The sequence below is a fragment of the Thermobia domestica genome, chromosome 3, assembly GCF_964235325.1.
Source record: "Thermobia domestica chromosome 3, izTheDome1.hap1.1, whole genome shotgun sequence".
In the NCBI taxonomy this organism is placed as follows: Eukaryota; Metazoa; Arthropoda; class Insecta; order Zygentoma; family Lepismatidae; genus Thermobia; species Thermobia domestica.
In genome coordinates this window covers 78,616,620-78,629,483 of record NC_137456.1, presented here as the reverse complement: position 1 = coordinate 78,629,483, position 12,864 = coordinate 78,616,620, and the positions used below count along the sequence as shown (strand labels likewise).

The following is a 12,864-nucleotide window of genomic DNA, read 5'->3' as shown; positions in this document are numbered from 1 at the left end:
ATAATAAAAGAAAAATTTACAGAAGACCCATAATGAATGTGAATACCGGAATTGAAGAAGTTGATGTTTCTGGAAGTGGAACTTCATCAGATGTAGTTAAACTTTTACAACAGCTAGGACAACAAATGAATTCTATGTCACAACAGATGGATACTAGGTTGGAACAAGTGACACAAAACATTGATTCCAAATTGAACACCAGATTGGAACAAATGGATTCTAAATTAGACACCAAGTTGGAACAAGTGATAAGAAACATTGATTCCAAATTGAACACCAGATTGGAACAAATGGATTCCAAATTAGACACCAGATTGGAACAAGTGGATTCCATTTAGACACCAGGTTGGAACAACTGACACGACAAATAGGACATGAATTGGATTCCAGATTGGAACAGATAAATACCAAATTGGAAGTAACTGACAATAGGATGGAAGAGATTGTCCATAGCTTTGCATTGGTGAAAAGTAATGTTGATGTAGTTGAAACCCAAGTCAACGAATATGCTAATCAAATTCGAAGATTGCAGGAAGAAATCCATACTATTAAAGAGAAGATCAATGCGGTCATCTGTAATCCTGATCCTGCCTTCAATGCTGTGCGTGATGAATATACGAGACCTGAACCAAGACACTGCGAAGAACACAATTCATCCGAAATCTGTTCTGACAGGGAAGACATCATTTCAAATACGGAGAATGAAGAAAGGAGGACACCTCGCAGGAATCATATGCACAGAAAACGACATCTAAAAGTGAAATTCAGTGAAATAAGATCACTAACCAAATTCAATAGCAGATCAGAAGATATTCCTGCAAGTATATTTCTAGAAAAATTTGAGCAAGAGTTCGAGTTAATAGGCACAGGTAAGGCCAATTTTATTAAGATAATACCGCATATTTTGTTACCACCCTGTTCTGTATAGTTTAAGGCAATTAGCGGTAATTTACGTAACTATTCTGATTTCAAAAATGCCGTGCTAGCTGGTTTCGAAAATGACTATGTTAGCAGACAGGGATGCTCAGATCCGGAATCGACGTTTTGATCTAAAAGTCGATAAAAGCCTTATCGATTTTGTGATCGCCGTGTATGATGATTTGAAACAAATCAATTCCTACCAACAGGAGTCGCGTATTATCGCCTCAGTACGAATATTACTACCGTTTAAGTTTCAGCAAGTATTAATCTCGTCACAATGTATAAATTTCAATCATTTAATTTTGATTGTTCAAAATTATGAAAGTAGGGTTAGATTGCAAAGTAATAGTAATAAAGCTAATGATATCCCTGTTCGAAATATACATTGTTAGAGAGAATTGTAAACCAACCAACCCTGCATTGAACATATAAATTTCAGCTTGCTGAAAAAAGAAACTCTCATAGATACACGCAAAAAACTACAAAATCATTTTTGTGGTGCAAAAACAATTCCTGGAACACGACCATATCATCAGTTCTCTCCTCTAAGCCAAACCTCGATTGGGACAAAGCGAATCAGTGCTGATCCAGATTTCAGTTCCATTCTTCAATTTACTGAAGAAAAGACATCTTCTCGAATGAACATCGCGGACATCATCACTAATTCGTATCTTGCATGTGTTTACAATAACCATTGGTTTTCTTGGTCAGTGTTAGGTAAAGATGAAGAGGAAAATGTTGTTTGAGGTTAAGTTTATGCATCCTTTTACTGGCCTTCTGCAGGAAAAGACGACGTGTGCCATGTTCCGATACCCAATATTATTTGTTCTGTGTGCGCCCCCTTTACTAAAGGTACTGGACGAGTATATTATTTCTCAGATAAGGAAGTTCAGTTTGTGGAGGAACAACACAGGCTGCGTTTTGCTTAAACGAAGTAGCAAGTTCCTTCAGACTCAAATAATAAAATTCAATCACTGTGATTGGCATATGCTGAGGTAACAAATTGATTTCATGCACAAGGAGTTTTGCATATTTCTTTGGTTACAAATTTTCAATTTAATGTAGTGGAAAAGTTCAATCATTATTTTTATTTCGTTTTGAAGACTAAAATGTAACTGTCGTAACTGTTGATAAAAAGAAGTACGAAACTGAGTTTTGATCTGTACTTTGTATTGGTCCTGTTGTTTCTATTTGTAAATTACGTTTATGAAAGTATGTCTTCCCAATCGAAAAATAATCCGGTACTGCCTCCCCCCTGACTGTCATTAGCCTTCATTTCTACGTTATTTGAAAGATAATGGACTGTAGATTTGGAAAATTAATTTGGGGGGCGCGGTGGCTCAGTGGTAGAGCGTTCACCTTTGGTGCTTGGGGTCCCGGGTTCGATCCCAGCCCCCGCCAAGTGAACTTTGTGGTGGACAAACACCGTGCTCGTGGGTTTTCTCGGGGTACTCCCGTTTCCTCCCACTTTCTTCATTCCACCATTTCACTCATCTCTCATTATCACCGTCTCCTTTAGCCTAACCGGCATAACCGTGGGACGTAAAACTCAAAGATTTCATTTCATTTTTTGGAAAATTAATTCAATTTTAACATTAAATTCACTTTGATTATATTAATAGTTCGGCAAACAGAAAAAAAAAGTATAAAATTTCGAGAATGAATGTTTCTAGCCTGGTTATCATGCTTCTCTCAACCCCCACACATTTCAACACAAACAACACGTATACTTAGTGATTACTTGAGACCTGTGTGAGTGAATCGGGCAATAATGTGCCAATACCTTGCTTGCATCAATGGCAATAACATTTTACAGATGACACGAAAAGCTGGCGCGTTGGCCTTGAAGGGTTAAACGATAATTACTAACCGAGGCATTCAAAAAAACCACTAATTTTATTTTACAGTCTCTTAGAACATACCTTAAGGTTCAATTTTTAAAAAAGAGCAGCAGGGTAATTGGTCCGCCTCACAGCGATAATGCGCATTATGTAAAATTAGAAAATTACAAAAAAAAAAAAAAAAAAAAAAAAAAAAAAAAAAAAAACTATTTTGAAGTGCAAGGGTGAATTTTTCACCCCTAATGTACACGCAATCTTTTCTTTCTTTCTTTCTTTTTTTTTTTTTTTTCCTACAGACATATAATATAAACTTCGGGTAGAAATTTCCAAGTGATATATTGCTTAGATACTGAGATACGAATTTTTGTATTAAGCTCTACGAAATATTAGATGGCCTCGGGAACGACCGGGATGCCTGAAATTCTGAAACTTTGGTCTCGTATTTCTCACAAACTATTAGGATTTCGGAAGAAAAACTTTACAGGTCTTCATACCATAGTAGTGTTAACAAGTACACGAAGTTCCATTAAAATTTGAATCGGTGGGTGACATTTCGGATTTTTTCTGGGTGATTTGAAGTGGAATGAGCCGTGCACATGAAAGAATTTTAGTCTTAAATGTCGATGGTGGAAAGAGAAGAAAGGAGGATTGCCCCATTATTCGTTTAAAACGAGATTTTCCCTAAGCATCCTCTCCATGAAACACTCATTTTCATATTGTGCTGTACCGGTACATATATTTGCGACTCATTGTATTTCACTTATTTTCAGTTCAAAGTAATTTATTTCAGAATTTGATTTAAATCAATATTTATTTTTAAAAAATCAAGTGATTTAAATCAGACTGGCTCAGATATCAACATCCGTTTTCTTGCCTATTACTCAATCTACACTGATGACTAATAAATTTTTTCTTACTCTCATGTTGACTTGATTCTGTTCATTTCTCCCTAAATTCTGTATTTCAGGGCCACTATCCCCGGCAGTTAACCCAAATGGTAATTTCACGGTTGAAATGAGTGTGTGTGTATGACAGAGGATTGTCCACGATATTCATTTCCAGTGTTTGAGCGTTTCTGCACAACGTAGAAAACCAGTGTTTTATGCTTACAAATATACTGTTACTAACATCAACCCATTGCAAAGCCTATATACTAGGGTTAAAATGATCGCATATAAAACACGACCGAATATACTAATCTCCACTGGCGGATCATTTCTGTACAATGTTGGACCTAGATTACAAGCGCTCTAACTCATTTGATCTTATGTTATATTTAACTGGCCTTTGCTCTATCCTCATTTATGCACATTCCTTCGTGGGGGACGACTCTGCTGCAATCCTGCTCTGACTCGATTACTAGCATTCTTATTAACAGCGAGTAACCATCTAGCACACGCTGGTTTGTGTTTTCTGCACAGTCGCTTTTATGGCGCACCGCAGGACGCGTATTTATACCCGTAAAAGGAAGCACATCAGTTTGCATGCGTATTAACAATATCTACGCAATTACTTGGGCATGTGCCATTATAATTACAGTCCAGAATCTCTTAGGGAATCATTTGAAATAAGATAAGGGATTTTTAAAAAATGACGGACTATCCTGCACCTGCATCAGAAATAACACTCCGTTGATTTTAACGTCTTTCAGCACCGAGGCTATATGAGACGTGGACCTACTGATTAACGCGGAGCCGAACCACAAGAGCTCCCCCCAGGAATCGTACCCGGTCTGTTACGCCAAAGGGACCACCATTCCGTATTTTTTTTTTTTTTTTTTGTTCCATGTTCCGTTAAGGGAGTCCAAACCAACCTAACCTAATATAACGTTATATTATGTAATCAAACGAAAATCGGCTAGACTGCAGTGTATGCCGAACAAGTGATTTTGTCACTGAAAGTGGCATTGGAGGAAAGGAATCACTGTTATTTGTAACAGGTACGGAATCGGTGTTTTAGCGGTTGGTGGCACTGATGTTGCCTCGTGTGCTGTGGTTGGTTGGTTGTGTTGAAGTCGCTGATTGGTTGTTATGTATTCGTAACTGATGTTCGAATGTACGGTTGAACGTGTGTATTTCGTTGGTGAAGTGTGATGTTAAGTAAGTTTGGATGTCGTTTTGTTTCTGATCTCTTGAAGTGTTTCAGTTTTTTTGTGTGTGTGTGTGTGGGGGGGGGGGGTTGTTGTTATAGTTTGTCATATTGAAGTGAATTCATATCGTTTCGGAATATTGTGTGGATTGATTAACATTGAGAAGAATTTTATTTTTTTTGTTCGTAATGTTACTAATTATGATTTCATTATCAGCGAATGTTCTGGAATTTCCTCGAAACATAGTAGGCACACTGTTTCGAATTGGCTGTGTTTCTGTAGAGAAGTGTGTCTTGAAACAATCGTTAGAAATTCTAGTGACCTTATCGGAGGTCCTGGAACAGCAGTTGGAGTGGACGAGAGTTTGTTCGGTAGACGTAAATTTAATGTGGGTCGAATGCGCCGTAGTCAGAAGTGGATAGTCTGCTACTGGTTGTTCCGGGTGCTGCTGGGTGGTTGATGGAATGTATCTAATTTTTTTGGCATGCTGGTTTGATTTATAATTAGTGGTGAGTGGTAATTTATATTTTTACTGTAATTTTTTTTCCTAATTACGTTAGATTTATAGTAGTGGGTTTGATTATTTGTTGTTTTTGATGCTTTTATAGTACTTGAGCGAGGGGTTTGGGGGGCGGTAGCCCCCTATTTAGATCTCAAAATTGATAGCGTTTCACCTGCATTGATTTCTCGGAATATTTCAGCGTCAGTTCTCAAGGATATTGCCCTTGTACGTAATAATTGAAGAGTAAATTCTTGGTAAGTGTGGTATATCATTTGGTTAGCAATCGTAATCTATTACCGTATCATTGTCATTATCTTGCTAGTGTGAAGTTAGGTTACGATTGCTTCGATTCATGGGATTATTTTTGGGAACTGATCTCTGAACTGTTCCGAGGAATCGGTTCAGGCGAATCGGTTCCAATGAATGTTCGACATAAAGTGCACTCTTACCCGAAAATCAATGGAAAGAAGTGGAGAAATTGCAAATTTCGTGTGGAAGAAATTACTGGACCTCCTTAACGGAACATTGACTTTTTTTTATTAATAATCCCGAACTTGTACACAATCGAGTGATTTAATATAGGCCAATCAATGGTGAAAATCAACACGGAAATGTTGAACTGTTACGAACTGGCTACTTCGTGGTCAGTAATTGACCTTTCCGAAAGAATGTGTTACAAAATCAAGAAAATGCATTATACTTAATTTAATAGCTCCATACTGTTATATTAGCGACGAAAGATACGTATCATGAATCAGCAGGTCTATAAACTGATTCCCCATGCAATCGATAAAAATAGATCACTTCCTGTATGCACTCGAGCAACAAGCCTCACATTATAATACCAGAACATCTACATACTATAATACCTCCTGTGTACGGAAAACGATCAACAAAATGCATAAGTTTAATTAGTTAATAACAAAAAATCTAATTCTTCCCAGCTAGAAACCTACTTCACAAAACATATATGAATCGATAAAGCACACATACCAATATAGACAGATTTTGTAACAATCACTACAAAGATGTTGGTTATTTGTTAAAATGAAATTTATATATAATATTCGTTGCATTATTTGTTTTGTTCCATTTGGAATTTAGAAGGACCTTCAAAACAACTTACCAACTGCCCTCCCGCTCGTCACCGTTCTTCTTCGCTGATCGCTAATTTTCCTTTCGAAGGTCGAAGCGACGCGATGCGACTTCAGTGTTGCCAGTACCTATTACCAGCGAAGTTTGTCCACCTTTATTGCGTGTAAACTATGACAGAGGCTAAATTACGGAGGATTATGAAAGGGAACGCAAAATTTTCGTTGCGTTCATAATTATTTGTGTTTCGTTACAATCCGAAAATATTCAGAGAATGGCCTCATTCAATAAACGTTTTCGTCGACGCAACACAAATTTGTGTTTTAGTTAGCGAATCGATATAATATACAGATTTTGCAATATTACATCAGTCACGCAAATTTTACGTTTTACAATAATCTATCACAAGGATGTTATCTATCCTACCCATCTTTTCTCACCCGGCGGGAGCTCATGAGATTCGGATTCCACGTTAATCAGTAGGTCTACGTCTCATATAGACTCGCTGCTGAACGGGACGTTAAACTCAAAATCAAGTCAACCCATTTTTTCTCAGGCTCACCTCAAATATTCTTAACAAATATTTTTCTTATGTTCCGACACGGAAATTCTGCGAAAACTGATACGAAACGAAATCCGTCCGTTGTGTGTGTTATTTGTGAGCTGCAAGTTTCACTCGATTTTTGATAGAAGTTTACCAGTGGCGGCTCCAGAGTTCTACAAGTTGGTCTCATCTGCAGTGGCGGCTAAACCGGCTTTGTCCCTCCGTTCTGCTTTGGAGCTTCAAGTTATTTTTAATTTTTAAAGCATTCTGTAAGTTCTGATAAATATGGAACAACTATTACAACGAAATTTGCCATTGCATAATCATGTATCAAGTGTCATACAGAATTATTTAACTTTTCATTTTACTCACAATGAATTCAAGGAATAAAGAACAATTGTAGACTTAACATGAAATCCGTGCTAAGTACCAAAAATGAAAAAGTTCGGTCTAATGTCAAAATTTGGGCTATGTGCCTAACACTGCTCAGTTAAAATCGAGCTATCTAGTATTCACTGTGGAAGTAGTTCAAATAATTGCCAAAAAAATGCGCGTAGGCCTATATACCATCAGTTCTGAAGTAAAATTTAGGCTTTTTACTCAACATTTTCATTTTGGAACATTGCACGGATTTTATAGTCATTCTACAACAAGGGCGCCGACTTTTCTATAAATTTAGGGGGAGGGGGCATTCAGATACAGAAGGCAGAGGATTTTAAGACAAATTTCATTCAAATTATGTCAAATACTGGATATTCATAAATACGGTAAGGGGGGCCCCAGGAACTTTGGGGTGCCCGGGGCTCCCAACCCCCCTTGGTCTACAATTTATGTTGAAAACATACGCAACTTATTTCGTCAGTTTGAATTTCTCCATTGATTCTATTAAAAAATCACCCAGTTACATATCATTAAAATATTAACAATGTAATTTGAAATATGTACAAAAAATCTAAGGAATGATGCGAAGGTAATAGGACTAACTCGTTTTTCGTATAGCGTTTATTGACTCCTAAATTAGGGACAGAATAACAATTTTATTATGCACTAGGTAAAATAGCCGTTCTTCGCATGGGAAAGATAATGTTTATGCAATATATTATATTGAAAAGTAAAGAAATGAAATAAATAAATAAATAAATAAATAAATAACGAAGATCAACCCCTTCAGCAGCATCCTTGTCAATTTCCAATTCAGCTGACATGTCTCCTTTTGCCTAAACTCGGGCATAAATGTCATCAGGATTGTCACCAAACACTTATCGATCCCTACAATCATGGATTCGACACTAATATCGACCATTTTGGACATGTTATTTTTCATTTACCCTTCCCCGATGACGAACGGAACTAAAGTTGGTCTCTTTAACGGGGTCAGGAATGTCGTTGTTCATCTTACCGATGCCGAATCTATGGACTTGACACTAATATCGTCGTCTTGTTTTTTTTTCCTCTTCTTGTATGCACCCATTTTGGCCCTTCTGGCACTATCTCCAAGCAGAAAATCAAAAAGACGGGTAAAGAAATAGAAATAAAGAAGAGCAATAAATAGAAGAGAGCGGTCAATTTAAATAATTAACGAAGAACGATGCCTTTGACAAAGCCTCAGTTATTTTCCGGACTAGCCGACATGTCCTATCTTACCTAAACTTGGGCTTAAGTGTTATCAGGATTGTCACCAAACAACTTATTGATCCCTAAAACTATGGATTCAACAAAAATATGGACATTTTGGACATGTTATTTTTCAGTCTCCCTCCTTCCATGACCACTGATGATAAACTTGCACTTGAATAGCGTCGGGAATATCACTCTTCAAGTCAACGACCCCGAAAACTAAAAAAAGGGACACTTAATACCTCCTTCATGCCTATATGTTTAGCCGACGAACCTTCGATATGGGAGGCTCGGTTTCGTTCGTTTCCTAGCGGCAACTCATGTGGTTCGGATCCACCTGCCTTCCTGCTGAAAGAAACGCTAAACTCCAATCCACCATTACTAATATCCGCCGTCTCGGTCATTTATCTTCTTGTTTTATGCTTACATTTTGACCCTCCTCAAGCCGAAAATCGAAAAAACGGCTCTGTACGCAATGAAATCTGGTGACGATCTATGTGTGTATCAGATTTTGTGGCTCAAAGTCACTTTTTATATGCAAAAATCTGATGAGACATATTATATATATACAGGGTAGCCCATTTTAATTTTTTCACGGAAATAACTCGAAAACGGTTGAACATAATTGAACTGAACAAAAACTAAAATAGGAAATACCATTGGGCAAATCAAACGGTGATGTTGCGGTGCCACCCAGGGCCGCTTGTCAAGGGGGCTCGGGGCCAAACTTTAAAATTTTAAATGGAAACATGGACCAGTGACACCTCGATCGATAGATCTTTAAAAACTGAAAAACGATGTGTCAAAAGATTTTTCATATCGGTCACCGTATTCAAAATGGCCGCCAAGATATGTTACCAGTATCAGGTAAACGTCTAATACGAAAACGGTTGAACATAAATGAACTAAACAAAAACTAAAATAGGAAATACCATAGCGCAAATCGAATGGAGATGTCGAGGTGTTCCCAGGGCCCTTCGTCAAGGGGGCCCGGGGCCCAAATTAAAAATTTTAAATGGAAACATGAGGCGAGTGACACCTCGTTCGGTAGATCTATAAAAACTAAAAAGCGACGTGGCAAAAAAAAATTCTTATCGGACACCGTATTCAAAATGGCCACCAAGATGTGTTACCTTATCAGATAAACGTCCAGTAGCACTAATATGTAAACTTTTGAACATAAGGAACCAAACAAAAACTCAAATAGGAAATCCATGGGGCAAATCGAATGATGTTGTCGCGGTACGTCCCAGGACCGCCTTTCATGGGTTCCCAGGCTCAACTTAGAAATTTTAAACGAAAATATGTCAAGTGATACCTCGTTCGATAAATCTTCAAACACTAAACAGTGTTGTGGCAAAAGGTTATTCATATGGGTCACCGTTTTCGAAATGACTGCCAAGACATGGCCCCTGCATCAGATAAAACGTCCAGTACCACTAATATGAAAACGGTTGAAGATAATAACGGATGAACATTATAAAACTCCTATAGGAAATCACAAAGGATATTTATCATTCCATAGCTCGAAAATGTTGCAACATAGGAGAAGATAATTAGAGTAAAAGTACCATGATGCAAAGAAGAAAATCTAATTTCTAGAAAATCATCGTTCCAACGTCCTCCGTAAGTGGGTGAAGCTGGACGGGAAGGAACGGTGAAATTGCAAATGAGAACATTAGTTTTTGCAACCTGTATCTACACAACAAAATTATCTGAAATGTGTTTTTATAAGAGATAGATATCTGTAATGGAAAAAAGTAGGTACAATTTTTGTTAAATGGTACCTTCCATTTTGATTGCAGGTAATGATTTGTGCAAAAATGAATCAACTGAAATACGAAACCAATTTGTCGAACAATGCAATTTTAGAACAATGTGAACAAACGTTGGTTTTGCTCAAAAGTCGTCTGCACAATATTGGTTCATTACAATACCAGCAGTGGTCGAAGTGAGACGGTATGCGGTGGTGTGCCATAAACGCCTCTGGTTTTTCTGTAATGAGGACATATCGTCTTTGGTTTTTCAATGATCAAGACAATATTTAAATAGCCCATATATTGAATCAAAATCATAATAAATCATACCGCCTCTGCTTTTTTTCCACTTCGAACACTGAGTACCAGTCACTTGTACACCCAAGTCTTTCAGATAAACCCATACCTTTGCAAGTAAAAATGGGGTTCTCATTTGAGATTTTACCATTCATTCCCACTCACCCACTTACGGAGGGAGATCGGAAAGATAATTTTCTAAGAATTAGATTTCCTCTTTAGCATTATGTCACTTATACTTTAATAATCTTTTTCTCCGTTGGATTATTCTCGAAGTGTGGAATGACAAATGCTCTCTGTGATTTCCTATACGAGTTTTATCCTGTTCATTTATCTCCAACCGTTTTCATGTTAGTGGTACTGGATGTTTTATCTGATACAGGCACCATGTCTTGGCTGCCATTTTGAAAACGGTGACCGATATGAACAATCTTTTGCCACGACCCTGTTTAGTATATGAAGATCTATCGAACAAGGTGTCACTCGCCTCATGTTTCCATTTAAAATTTTAAAGTTGGGCTCCGGGCTCCCTTGACGAGGGTCCCTGGGGGGAACTGCGACATTACCATTCGATTTGCCCCATGGTATTTCCTATTTTAGTTTTTGTTTAGTTCACTTATGTTCAACCGTTTTCATATTTGTACTACTGGACGTTTATCTGATACTGGCAACATATCTTGGCGGTTATTTTGAATACGGTGACCGACATGAAAAATCTTTTGTCACATCGTCTTTTAGTTTTTAAAGATCATCGAACAACGTGTCACTCGCCCCATGTTTCTATTTAAAATTTTAAAGTTTGGCCCCGAGCCTTCTTGACTAGCGGCCCTGGAGGGCACCGCGACATCATCATTCGATTTTCCCCATAGTATTTCGATTTCCTATCTTAATTTTTGTTCAGTTCATTTATGTTCAACCGTTTTCGAGATATTTCCGTGGAAAGATTAAAATGGGCCACCCTGTATATATATATATATATATATATATATATATATATATATATATATATATATATATATATATATATATATATATATATATTTGGGTGGTTCAAAAATTAGGAAAAAATATTTTTTTCCCGAATGTTACCTGCGGCACCCCTAACATTTATTACACGACTGAAAATAGATACACTGGTGAAATTTTAAATTTTTAGAACAATTTGTAATAGTTGCGCAAGCCGATTAAAATTTAGAATTCTATAGGTATATACACATTGTTATACATATACATATAAATATATTTATATATTTTGTTATATACATATTACCCAATTATACTTAAAACGCATTATTTCTGATTGTATTTGCATTATTAAAACTTTATGAAATTTATTTGTTTACTCTATTTTTACACTTTACTTTTACGTATTGAGTTTACTTAGAAGATAGGGTATTCTTTGTACAGTATAAATATTGGTTCCTATGCTTTAAAACGCTTAAAATAGGTACTGTTTCTGTTCCCCGTCGTTTGTCATAATACCGTTATACTCTTGCGTGAGGCCGTGGTCTTTAACTATAAAGGTGACCAAGAAAGTTCTGTCGCTTTTGTAGAGGTCTTTGTGAGTGGAATGCGTATGGAGATAAGGCGAAGGTCAGTTGTTGGTATGAGTATATCCAACATGCTACCTGGTTGCGATTTTAAAATTACACCGCGTATGTGCGGAAGGAGAGAGTTAACATGGGACACCCACAGAGCGTCATAAGGGCGTGTACGAGTTCAAACTGGGGTCAAACTGACTGCAGCGGGGCGGAAGAAATGCCAGGCCTTTGGTAAGGGTGCCGTGACTACGTGAACAGTGCAACGGTGGTTTAACAAGTTTAAGGACGGTAATGAAACACTCGAAGACACACCACGAACCGGAAGACCAACACATGTACAAAATGAAGATCTTCATTCAGCAATTGAGGCGAACAGTGGCCAGACATGTGATGAACTGGGATTAAAATTCAGTGTGAGTGGAGAAACCATTAGGCAGCACCTCCATCAACTTGGGAAGTACTTCAAGTTGGGTCAATGAATCTCACATGATTTGACAACGGGTCAGAAGGCAACGCGAGAAGACACATGGGTTTCTTTGCTGTCTCGTCTGAAGAAGGAGCCATTTATGAACAGGGTGTTGACATGTGATGAGAAGGGGGCCTGTACGAAGCTCCACGGCGCCGTCATCATTGTTTAGCATTCCATGAACCGGTTCCAAGAGA

The 12,864-nt window shown here is 37.5% G+C and overlaps 1 protein-coding gene across 2 annotated transcripts in view; it reads right to left on the bottom strand.

Moving 5' to 3' along the window:
- Window positions 1-6,563, bottom strand: part of Arl6IP1 (ADP-ribosylation factor-like 6 interacting protein 1) — a 34,238-nt gene extending 27,675 nt beyond the window's left edge. The window contains exon 1 of one of the 2 annotated variants that reach the window (XM_081751155.1): window positions 6,480-6,563. The gene's annotated coding sequence lies outside the window, so the exon portion shown is untranslated. Of the gene's footprint in view, window positions 1-6,346; window positions 6,422-6,479 lie in introns of those variants that run through there. The other variant, XM_081751156.1, reaches the window with a different exon arrangement.
- Between the last annotated feature and the right edge of the window lie 6,301 nt (window positions 6,564-12,864).